This window comes from Puntigrus tetrazona, chromosome 12 (genome assembly GCF_018831695.1).
Source record: "Puntigrus tetrazona isolate hp1 chromosome 12, ASM1883169v1, whole genome shotgun sequence".
Taxonomy (NCBI): domain Eukaryota; kingdom Metazoa; phylum Chordata; class Actinopteri; order Cypriniformes; family Cyprinidae; genus Puntigrus; species Puntigrus tetrazona.
In genome coordinates, this window is record NC_056710.1 from 18,221,207 (window position 1) to 18,234,835 (window position 13,629).

General features: G+C 35.5%; 1 protein-coding gene across 1 annotated transcript in view; it reads left to right on the forward strand.

The window, feature by feature from the left end:
• The window catches only part of LOC122355125 (cadherin-18), a 189,941-nt gene that overhangs the window by 48,339 nt on the left and 127,973 nt on the right, over positions 1 to 13,629 (forward strand). Inside the window, exon 2 of the mRNA XM_043253154.1 lies at positions 3,801 to 3,887. The gene's annotated coding sequence lies outside the window, so the exon portion shown is untranslated. The remainder of the gene's footprint in view (positions 1 to 3,800; positions 3,888 to 13,629) is intronic.

The window sequence follows — 13,629 nt, forward strand, 5'->3', positions numbered from 1 at the left end:
CGCCATCATGCCGTTTTTTTGTAATTCTGGGTGAACCTCTCCTTTAGGGCCTTCAAAAGTTCATAATTGTGAAACATGAGGTTAGTTGGGTCCCATCTCGGAGTGTTTCCATCCATCCTTCTTTCCTCCTCATCTTACCTGTCATTCTGCAACTTCCTGCTACCTTCTTTTTTCCTTCCACCTTGAACTTGTTCCACGGCCCACACGGCAGCGGGAAGCAGATTAATGCCCGCTCTTTGAAATCTCAGTCACATCGTAGCCGCTTTCCTGCCTTCTCCCAGTCGCTAACATAAATCACGCGTTTCCCATCTGTCAGCGCTGACTAATGTCCACTGCCAGCTTTCCGACCGGATCCTTTACCTGACTGCTGCTCCAGTACAGAGCTAAAGAGAGCAGGTGTTACTAGACATCTACAGGACAATTAACACAGCAATGGAAGTTAAAGAGAAAGTTCACTCAATCAATAAGTCACCCTCAAGCCATTACAAAACTCTCCTGTATTTCATTTTTTGTGTGTTATTTTGTATAAACTTTTTTTTTTTTTTTAGAAAAGTCTTACATGCTTGCTTTTATTTTTTGCTTAATCAAATTAACATCATATTATCAAAAAAAAGTGGTTTTTATTTTAGTTTTATTATTATTATTACTATTATTATTGTTATTAAATCTATAATCATAATAAATTAAACATTTTATAATTGTATACTTTTTACCCTATCCAAGCAAGTGTAATGAATTATATTTCTGTGATTTATACATTTCTGTAATTTAGTTACACAAAGAATTAAATAATTACAAATGTGATAGTTTTTTTTCCTAATTTTTTTTTTTTTTTTTTTTTGCAATGAAAATTAGCATGCTCTTACATGAATAATATTATTTTTAATCATTAATGTTTTATTTTTATTTGTTAATGTACTCTTTATTTTTTTTCAATTACTTTACCTTAATTTAATTTAGACTCATACACCTCCAAGCAAGTATCTTGAATTACATTTCTATTTATTTTATACGCTTTATTTATTAAAAATGTTAAACCTAATATTTTTTATTTTCTTTTTGTTGGCATATATGTTGAGATAGCATCTTACATGCACAATATTATTTTAGTTATTTTTATTTGCTTATTAATGTTTTCACCCAAATTTACACTTAAATACAGGCAATATTCTGAATTAAATTTATCTTTTTTTATATACAATTTAGTTACTCAAACTGTATGCTGCATATAGAAATAACTAGCAATCTAATGGCATTTTTCAGTGTGATACGATAAGTGTTTTCTTTCTTTTTTTATTTATTTATTTTTAAGCCAATGACAGTTAATATTTTTGGAGATGGTCTGGGGTGCATACACCAGCCATTTTGAAGGTGTAATGATAAAACCTTTCAGCACAATCTTTTTACACTGACAGCTTTTCAACCACAGGATGCACCTTTTTTTCCCATGCACTTTTTCCAATACGTTTTCTTTAAAAGAGTTATTTTCAAAGACCTAGATAAAGTCTGACACTTTTTCCGCTTTTTATATTAAATTCAACATCATTATTCTGTCCTGTTAGGGCATGTTATGCAGTAGAGTTCTCCGGGCCTCTATTTACACATTGCTGTGGAATCTTCCTAAAACTGTTGGTTGGTTTTATCCGTGAGCAGACATGTGGGCGACGGCCTCAAAACATATTCCAGGAACCCAAGCTTACGTCATGCGTGAGAGTCAAATCAATGAACAGAAGGCTATTTTTTCACACTGAAATGTGTCATTGGATAGGTCTCCGTTTCTGGCCATACTCACTATATTTGGACTTTTCAAGGAAATCATTCATGCTAGCGCGAGTCTGTAGGAGTAGTGATTACGGGCCGCCCCAAACTTAAGACAGTATAAATGTGTGCAGGCGTTGTATAGGGTTCACAGGACTAATAAAAATGCATCGATTCCAGCTGTAAATTGATTTACTTTCTTGGCTGAACTTTGCAGCAAATATGGCTTCAAGTGAGAACTTTAAGTAAAATGTGTTATGTATAACTGAAAAAGTGACTTTTATGCATGGTTATCAATCTCAAAAGAACAAATAAATATCTAATATATATATATATATATATATATATATATATATATATATATATGTATATATGTATATATGTATATGTATAGATGTAATATTTGTGTTTCTTTGCAATTATTTGTGAAATTTGCTTGCAATTATTTTTTTAGTAGTGAGTGTTTCAATCTTTCCGATGTTGTTTGCATAAATTTAATTCAATTTGATGTCAGATAGCTTAATTTGCACCTTTACTTGGTGGCTGCAACGAGGCTTGTTGAATGGTTGTGAATGGGTTTGAAAGGTCTGTTGAAATATTTCACTGCTCCCCATATTGCTTATGCTTATTGCCATGGCAGGCTTGACGATATACAGTGGTGGCCAAAATTATTAGAACACTAGTATTTTCATTAACTAAAAAATGGTCAGTTCTTTCTATTTACTGTAGTGTTTCATCCAGTCCGTCTGGAATGACGTGAAGAAACTATGTCTTCAAGATGCAAAAGGCATGCAGATAATTGACTTGACCTTTAAGCTGGTGAAAATAATTTTTATTATTATTATTATTTATAACACATAATTTCATCTCCTTTAGACTGCAAACCAATTTCCATTGTCTGAACAAAGTTTTAATTTGCACCATTAGAAAAATGTACAAAATTTCTTTATGTTGTCTTGTGGCGGCTAGAAGATTTCACCAATCTTGAAATGTAGATCTTCTAAAAGTGTGAGTTTACTGATATTTAGATTCCAGATATTTGAAAAGTTTTAATGAACAGTTTCACATTTTAATTTCTATGTTTTCTTGAATTCTCAATTGTATTTTGAAAACATACAGAGACCTTTTTTAGACATTATGAACAAGCAAAGCAAACAATAAATAAATAAATTTATCCATTGGGAAAGTGATTTATGAGAAATTTTAAATTTAACGGTAAAAAAAATAGCCATAACGATAGAACATAATATTGGTCTTTGACGGAAAAGCTCTTTCCCAAAGGGACTTTAACACACAGGATGACATTTATCATATATCATAAATTGAACCGTTAGTTGACAGACAGCCATACGTCCCATCCATCACATATTTACAAAAAAAAAGCAATTATCCACAGATGCCTCATGCATGCAAAGCCTGGCCCTTTTTCACTCAATGCATAGAAAGTTATTGCTGTTCGGAGTGAGCAAGAACAACAATAATAATAGGCCAGAGGATTCACAGGATTCCTAATGAGTGATTCTGCCAGATGTCTGTGCCATGACTATAATGAGATGCAAATTGAGCTTGTCACAAATAATCAAGTGTATCAGGTTATAAATTTAAAAGAATTATTGAAAAGCAGGTGACACGCTTTTTAAGACGCGATATGCATTTAAATGCACTATTTTGATCTTTTTTAAACCACATTATGGCTCTTTAAGCCAAACTAAAGGTACTGCATTGATAATTCCATGAAGAGCATTTAAGGGACTAGTTCACATAAAAAGTTTATCAGCGTTTACTCACCCTCATGTTGCTCCAAACCTGTACGAGTTTCTTTATTATGTTAAACGTAAAAGAATGTATTTCGAAGAATGATTGTAATCAAACAGTTGATGGTCGACGTTGACTATTTCTTTTTCCTACTATGGGTTCAGTAGGGAATTCAAAATTGATTCTTCTATCACATCAGTGCCAAAACCTTTCTCTTGAAACCATACGTTTTAAGAAAGAGCGGAAGGTTTTAAAGCTTAACGGCGCTTGCTCTTTATGTTTTGCAGGCTGGAGAGAGGATCCCATTGATCAGCAGGGTCGAGAAACTCTTCCAGCTAAACCTGAGATTTGTGAACAGGTCAAGGAGACCAGAGGTGAGTAGCTTTATTCTACCTGTGCAAGGATGGAGTGGGCTGTCGTTCTAGGTCTTCAGAGGATGCCTCTTCATTTATTTTGCCCGAGATGCCCGGCCATTCGTTTCCGCCTTGGACAGTTGCAGGTTCTTTAAATCTAGGTTACGGCCAAGCCACTGACGGACCACTGACGGATCGGGATTCTCCAGTTTTTTGTAGTTTTTACATTGTTTTCCTTGTTTTATACTTATTTGCTTCGCAACAGGAGTCTCAGCGTGACCCGTAGGAGTCTGAAAGCTAGCCTCGCTGCGTTTTTCGATAGTATAGGCTGTGTGTGTGACACGAGGTGTGTATCCAACAGTCGGACAAACGCCTCCTTTTCATGCAAACAACCCTCCGCGATCACTCAGCATGTGGCTGGCTGCTGAATTATTTATCCCGTCCTGCATCGATTTCATGAATTAGCAAAGAAACGCCAAGGCCTCGAAGGCAGAAGTTGGAAGCAAAACGTGAGATTGAGAGCTGTCGGCGCTAACACGTGCGCAGTTACGGGATAAAATAATAATATTGAACGACTCTTTCATCGTTTCTTATCGTTTCTTATCACTGGGAAATTTTTCATCAGAGTCTACAATACGAGGCGCATTAAAGACCACTCTGGATGCGTTTTTGAAAGGAGAGAAAAAAAAATATTGCATAATGACATCCATGAACTGAATGCGCGCTAGAAGTACAATATGTCCGTCTGAGAGCTCGTTCTGATTACTCAGTTTGGCACAGGACTGAATTAGACATGTCTAGAGTAGCAATATGATTGTAAAAACATCATTTTATCTATAACTCATCCAATGTTAGGCGCTGCAGGGGTATTAGGGATTAGTTAATTCAATGTTCATTTGCCAGGAACAGTGCAAATAAAGTAGTAATTCGTATTTTAGTATTCAGTACTGATGACAGTGGGATATCTAGATGGCTAATAGTGAATTTTGAGTATACGATACGTAAAAGAAGAATTATTTTGAATTGATCTAATTAGTCAGCACTAAAATGTAGCGTGTCACTCAGAATTCAGAACAGGAACTGCATGTTACCCACCGAAGCTGACAGTTTTGCTATTTTACCAACAGGGACAGAATTAAACATGTTTTTCAGTCATTTGCTTGTATCGGAATTGCTTGTTTTTTACTCCGAGAGACTTATTTAAGCCTACAAAGTAAATATCACAGGTAATTATGCCTTAGATCATTTCCTTCAACAAGATTTCTATACGGTTTCGTTCAATGCGCTGAAATAACACGACAGTCAAATCATTATACTTCATATATATATTTAAAACAGCCAAGGAAATGAGAATAATTGGCAGCCGCTGTGCTTGTCCTTGTGAAGTTTATGATCTCTTCGGTCAACAGAACATTGAGTCTTTGAAACAGTTTGAATTGTAATCCATTTTAATGAATTCAGATTATTTCTGAATATACGTTAAGAGCCCTACATAATGAGAGTTCAAGTTGGTATATGAAGTAAAAAAAAACATAAAAAAAAACTCTTCTTTTCTCGGTTTCAGAAGCTGGAACCAGAATGCTTTTAAATAGTTCCCTTTCAGTCGGTCACTCCGAAACACGTTGGATGACCGACGAATTGGGATCTCGCTTGAGAGACCAATTCGTCGGTCATCCGACGTGACGCTCCGCCTCTTCTTCAGGGAACGAGGGTTACATACGTAACCGAGACGTTCAGTACAATATCATGTTTTTACATTTTGTAACTTTTCGGTTCGATATTTTGAGTACACGATATGCTTACATGTATGTCACTTCTTCGTATATTTAAGTCACCCGTCCGCTTTTGCATCAAATAATAGCGCAGATGATTGCGATCGAATAATTACTTGGATTATGCTAGTAATTCTGTCAGATCACATGCAGTAAATGTCACCAACTGCTAGAGTCTCAATCACCTACAAAAACACCAAAAATGCCAGCCTGTTCCTGCAGAAACAGAACAGATTGTGGATTATCGCTCGCTGTCTTTTGAACCACTTTTTCAAAGGACAAAGAGCTGTAAAATAGCGTGGAGAAAGTGGACGGAGAGACCGACAGACAGACATGCGTCGGTTGTTTATGTAACGCAAAACAAGGCAAGAAGGTGACTGAAGCATTTATGTGAAGTATGGCGGCCGCTTTGGCGAAGACATGATGGCTTTTGAAAGGTCTGCGTCTCTGTATATCTCCGCACAGGCGTGAGGAGAAATCAACTTTATGGGATCTTAGATTGGCATCGGCAGATGGTGGCATTATTCATTCATTTGCAGATTCGTTCTTTTATTTGTTTATTTATTTATTTATTTATTATCCGTCGAGCAAAGACAAAAGAAAGTCAAGCTCGAGCTGTAGGGCAAGTGATACATAAACTATGACTGCGTATGCTTCATGAATTTTTGCTTATGTAATCGAATAGCAATAACCGGATGGGGTTTTGGGAGAGATCGGAGATGGTTGACCGTGTTAGAACATTGCATTCGGAGATTGCCTCTGTGTGTCAGTGGCATTGGCAGTAATGGCGGGATCTGTCTGATGCTACTTCAAATGTGACTCGGTAGAAAAAATCAAGACAGAATGTTTCATAACTGGGCAAATTGCTTTGCTGTCTACATAGGCGACTGCCATACCATCATCCCAGCTAATATGAAACTGCGTAAGTGAGGGATTTGGTACGGTCTACATAGAAAAAGCTCAAAATTCATTGTTGATTTCGACAGTGTTTTTAATACACATAAAATGACACAGCATGCAAAAGATTTTGTGCAAAACAGGTCATTTTAATCAATGGAACTTACTTAATATGTAATAACGTTTTGATATTCATTTGATATTGTGTGAATACATTTAGAATAAGTGTTTTGCAACGCTTTTTTATTGTAAATTGTATTAATACATATAATGAACATTTATATTTCAATTATTTACGTTTAGATTTTTTTTTTTAGTAAATCTCACTACAAAATATGCTTTTGCATATTGAATATCGATATGAATGTACATATTTTGCAAAACAAATTCAATGTAATATATCTATAAATAGAATATTAATGTATACATTTTTGATAATTTTCTATACTGATTTAAGTTTGTATATTTTGAATAAATACTGATAACTTTATAGTTAATTTTATTTATTAATTTTGAGTGTTGAAATATAATTTTGAATATTAATGCAGTTATAGTGGATGTTTTGAATGTATAATGATACTTTTCATTTTGAATTGTTATAATTGAATTAAGATGAAAAAATGTTTTTTTTTTTATAGTGAATTGCATTTTGGATTAACAGTGATGTAACAGTGATTTTTTTACTATAAAATACATCAATATTAATTCATGATTTAATATTCCAATATACAAAAAAATCAACTTAAAAAAATGTAAAAAAATTATATATATATATATATATATATATATATATATATATATATATATATATATATATATATATATATTTTTTTTTTTTGTTTTTTTTTTGCACTATATATCATAGTTTTTTCTTGATGAAGCCTCCAAGGATGCCTTAATATTTGGATGTTAATTTATCATACATCCTTTTGGAGCAGGATTCATGTCCAGATCATGCCTTACAGTGCTGTTCATATAGGTTTTGAAACGGAGAGTGAGACGGGATGCAATGGGAAAATTTAAAGGTAGTGGACCGGATACTCTGTGAGGAATAAATCCCAACAACAATTCCCAATTCTCCTCATGTGCCTCTGTGTCTTTTGTGTTCTGCCGTGTACAGAATGAGATCCGGTGGACTACAATTTGCAAAGCCTTATGGGAGTTAAAAAACACACAAGGTCAATACACACTCATTAGGTCAGCGCTCACAGATTCCCTGTCCACACTCAGGCCACTTGCGCTTGTGATCTGTACCATGTTTGTGTAGTTGAATACGGTGCAGTTCTTCAGATTTTTGAAAGAGATCAGTTTGATTTTAATTTGACACATTTTTAAGGAGCAATTAATGAAAATGATTGCTGTTTAAATGATTGTAAAATCATTTAATGTTTCACTTTCAGATAGAAATTGTATAACGGTGCTCAGTGTGTTGTTTGGTTACGCGTTCAGTGGCCAACAAGTATTTGGACACCAAACCACAATTAAAATGCATGAATGCATTAGATGCAAAATAACAAACCGAGAGCAAACAAATGATTCTAGAGTTTTCTTCTTAAGAAATAATCTTAATTTTCCAGGCAATATTTTTTACACAGGTATCGCAGGAGGTGAAGTTCACTTCGTTAGCTGTGAACATTTTTGTGTGCAATGAAATGCAGCTTGACTTAATATTTTATGCAATGTAGTGATATTCACACATTTTTAAGAGTAGCTCAAGTGTTTAAATATTTTTAGGCTGCTGTACAGTATGTGCTGACATTATTGCAGTAATTTGAGATTGACTAAAGGTGTAGACTTCTGGAGGGTGCATGTGTTTATGATTAATTGAGACCCTCAGTGCCATTTTTGCAAACTGAGATAAAGCCCTGTCATATATATATATATATATATATATATATATATATATGTGTGTGTGTGTGTGTGTGTGTGTGTATATATATATATATATATATATATATATATATATATATATATACACACACACACACACACACACATATATATATATATATATATATATATATATATATATATATATATATATATATATATACTTTTATATCTAAATATTAAGTTTAGATTTTATTTTATAATTTTTATTTAAAAAATTCTAGCGCATTTTAGATACTTTTTATGCTAATATTGTTTATCTGGAATATCTAGTATTTTATTACTGTAATATGAGCCATATGAATATTGCTATTAGATTTTATTACATATTCACATTTATTTGTTAATTAGGTTTTTTTTATTTTTAGTATTATTTTTATAGTGAATTAATGGAATTAATTAACATGGTAAATTATATTTTTACATTTTGACACACTTTTTAGTTGTTTAATAAGAATAATTTTAGGGTAAATTATTGTGAATATTAAATGAATACTGTGAATATTATTAAATTAAATTGCACTTTTCAAAAGAACGCATGAACTGGTCAAATATAGTTTAAACGCACCCGAACAGACATAAACTGACAAATGCATCAGCGTGAAGGCACTGCGTCTGACAGTTTCAAGTTTTACGTGGTTCTTAAAGTTGTATGATAGCTTTTTGCAAGGATCTTAAAATTCGTGTGTGTGTGTGTGTGTGTGTGTGTGTGTTATTAGGACGACAGCTTCAGTGTTTTTCTGATCAGAATCCTGTCAGCAGCATCGGTCCGCTCCACGTTAAAATACTTTTATTTTTTTTTACAATTCACAAAATTGGTCTCAAAAATTGTACAGTGTGTACCCAGCTGTATTGTTGCTTTTGATGCGCGAAGGATGACCGCCAAGCAAGTTGCACTTACCGTGAGTCTGAGAATCTTCCTTTTAGAGAAAGAGTCAAGCGATGCTTCTGACCTGCCCTTGAAAAGCCAGCTTTTTAACTCTCCCTTTTCATCCACCGTTTATTTATTCTTTTATTTACCAAGGCTGTGTCAGCTCTGCTGAGAAATTAGAGTGGGAGAGGACAAAAGTAAGGCAAGGGATGTCAGCTATATTTGCGTTTGGCAATTAGACTTACTGTCTCCCCTTTCAAGCTTCAGATAATTGCTAAAATAAATTCTGCCAGCGACACAAGCTTTTTTTTTTATCTTCCCGGTGAGCTCTTGCTCTAGCGTTCTTTTTGCTGTCTTGCTTGGCTGTTGAGTGTCCGGTATTCCTTATTTCTGATTATATTTTTTCAACTCTCTATGTCATTGCGGTATAATGCATTGAGTTTAATGCCGGTGAAGCGGGAACTAGATATGCGGGGGTACAACATAACATATTAATATGATTAATCAGAGGTATTCATTTGTTAAATGTGTTTTGAGCACACACGGAGACTTACGCTATTAATGTACAGGCACCATCCAAAACAGTCATTTTATGCATGAGAGAATGTAAAGCAGGTGATACAGTATATACTCCGCATTGATGTATATTTCCCCTCAATCCAGAAGGGGATCGCCAGCAGACGTCAAAGCCCACTAGACAGTAAATGCATCTCTCATAGACTGACAAAGGAGAATACTTTAAAGACTTGCGCACTCAACTTTTCGCAAAATGGAGATTTGTGCTCGCGTGATCGTACCTTCTCTCATGCCCGTTTCACAAACGCTACGTTTACGGTGCGTGTGTTTTTTTCCAGATCAGAGCATTCACACCACATGCGGTCGCGGCCCGGTCTGTTTTTGCTTTGCGCATGCGCTGAGTTAAAGTGACAGCTCTTGGTTCGCGTAAAAATGAACATGGATTGACATTGAAATGCTGGTGTTTGGTTCACTGTATTTTATTTTGATAAAGCACCGACTGCGCTGTCAAGTTAGCAATGCTCCAACTGATGTGTTGTGTGTGTGTGAGCGCACACCCGCGAGGTTGCCAACATCACATTATATTGCGTTTTTATTGTCTGTTTGAAATAAATGAAAAGAAACCGAGCAGTGTAGAGTAGATTTGCTTTTTTCCTTTTGTTTTACCAAAATCATATCGAACCATGACCCCAAATTGAGGCATACGTCTGTATACCATTCCACCCCTAGTGTATATATATTTATTACACACACACACACACACACACAGATTAGTAACATGTTTCAGATAATATGTTAGTATGGTCTACCTGGAATGTAGTGTCAACTAGTGTTTTTCTTTTTTTTTTTTTGGACATTTTATGGATATTGCAAAGCGGTATCATGAGATCCCTATTTCCTAGCACCAATTACTATTAAATCACTTTTCCATCGCTACACACACACACACACACACACACACAGAGGCCAGTTCAGTCGCATTCAAGCTGACACGAACAGACAAGTGCTAACAAGACACGTATAGCTTTCTGTAACCTCATGAACTCAAAGCATTTCTACAGACCTGAGTGCAGTCAAGCAGAGATTGACCGCTGGGAACAGAGACAGGTGTAACACACACACACACACACACACACACACATACAAAAACCATTCCAGCCATCACCGGGGTCTCATTTTCCTTATTTACACGCTCCTACATCTGCCTCCACCGGCCGAGTCGCTCCGTATATAATCATGGCATCCTGATGAAATGTCAAGAGCAGTTACTTTTCATCTAGAGAGAATGTTTCATTGTTTTTGTGCTTATTTGTCCGTCATCATGGCTTCTATCAGTCAGTTAAACTCACCGTTAGAGGCTGATTGCTGTGTTTTCTTTATCTACTGATCGTTCACAGGGCATTGCTGCAGCTGCAGCTGTTTTTTTAACCATGTTTACGGTTAACCCTCTGATGTGCGACGTGGATTTTAAAAGACGTTTTTGACATTAAAGGTGACTTGATACCTCTGACCCTTCATCTATATTTCTATACGAGTTACCTTTTTTTATTTAGGACAACATACCATGCAATTAATCGCATGCGAGTGTCATTCGGATCTGTGATTAGTAGTAAATCCCCATCACCTGCTTTCAGATGGAGCCGCTACACAGAGCTGTAGTTTATTGACAAGCTATGCAGTATTGTATTCATAATTGCAGATGAATTGCATTCAATTATGAACACGATATTGACCTGCTTGTCAGTGAACGACGGCTCCTTGTAGGAAATTGCGATTAATTGCACAGCCCTGACATTTTGTCATGCTTTAAAAAAGAAGAATTTTGAAAAATCGCGAACATAACTCGTGGGAGATTGTATGATTAACAAGAAAAAATACCATTTCAGTCTTTCTACTTTAAAACTTCAAGTTTAGTTTTGTTTATTTGAATGTCTTTTTAATTATTTATGGAAATGTAATTTATTTCAAACCTTTTATTTTATTTTATCTTAACATTTTGTGAGTTCCAGAAATACATTCTATTTTATACTCTTCTTTTTTTCTTTTCCATTCTATCCAGACAGGTAGCAAAAAAAAATGAAAAATAATTCTATATTGATATTTCAAAAAAATGTATGTAAGATTCATGACAGTTGTTTCATTTAAGTTTATGTCCTGACCGCTAGTGACAGTTTTCTTATCTCTAAACTTAAACAGTGTGAACGTGTGTGCCGCTCCTGAAAGTTTTGTCCAAGTTTTCCCTCGCAAATATTCTAATTTTGCATACAATTTTTGCGTATCAGAGAGCAGCTATCAATAGGGAGTACTCAAATCTCTTTTGAATGAACGCCCGTGATGTTTGCTTATTTTTCGATTTTGTGATCGCTCTATTTAAAGAGAGCTTATCTTGCGATATATCATATTTGCCAATGAGCTCCAAACCTGTATATATATATATATATATATATATATATATATATATATATATATATATATATATATATGTTTGGAGGCATGGCTGTCACACGTGGACTCCCTTTTGTTGTTGTTTTTGTCCTGTGCCATGTGCCCTGTGTGACCTACTTTTAGTTAATTGTCTAATTTGTCGTCAGCTGTGTCTTATTAGTTTAGTCAGTTCCTGTTTGTATTTAAGTTCCAGTTTGATCGTCGGTTCTCGTCTTTAAATGCGTGTGGTTTTCGTCCTGTCTGCTTGCCGGCCTGTAAAACTATTGTTTATTCCGCTCGTAGAAGATTAAAACCGTTCAAGTCGACTTTATCCTCGTTGAGTGCTCTCTCTCGCAAACCCCAGCGTGACAATGGCACACTACTTTGTAGACATTGTTACGCGTACTCTAAGGAGAGAGCATATCTTTAAAGAACACGCAGATATGTTTGCTGAGGCAAACATAAATAGCATTTTTTTTTTTTTAGCAAGTTATTTTGCTTCGTCTTTTGTTTCGGTGCCATAATTGTCTTTCTCTGGACGAGTGCCGCTTTGTGCTTTTGAGCTGGTTTGGGCATGTATTATGCAAATTACTAACCTTGTGCGCTCATTTAGAAGATTCCAAATTCATTAACAGAAGAACGAGTTGAGGCGAGCGAGCTCGTGTGTGTGTGTGCGCACATGTGCTGTGAATTTAGGCGAAAAGTTTTCGCGAAGTTCAAATGACGAAAAACGTGCAAATTATTAGCGAATGCAGCCCGAACCATTTCTTTCCCATTTTTTTTTAGTTTCTTGATTTATTTCATCGATCAATGGGTTAAATACGAAACAAACCTTCGACGGGCACTACAACATCCCCAGTACATCACGTTCGAGCAACATTTCCTCGTTTTAAACGATTTGCTTTATTGATTTCTAGATGGATTGATGCGTTTTCAACCGTTCATAGTTGGCTTCTGTGATAACTTGACCTTTTGCGCATGGCGAGCAGGTCAAGTGAGACAAGCCAATGACCTATGAAGCATTAAACTGTAATGACTGCGTAAGCATTAGTGCCGCATCACATCCCACGATGCTATGCACATACCGATAGTAATACCTGGATCAATCACTAAGTGAAATGGTCCATCAGCGAACAGCGTCATAAGCAGTAAAGTCCCATTGGCAATCCAAAACACATTACAGGAATAAAAAGTGCATTGTTCAGCTGTAGATGATGGGAACGCGGTGTGCGCTGGGCTCAGATACGCTGGATGAATGTGTGTTATTAACGTGAGTGTGCAGTCATAAAGCGCATCAGAGGAGGTGTACTTCTGATTACATCTGCTGAAAATGCCATACGTCTCGTGTTAGACTGCTGTGAATGTTTCTGTGTCAATCGCTCATGTTGGACAG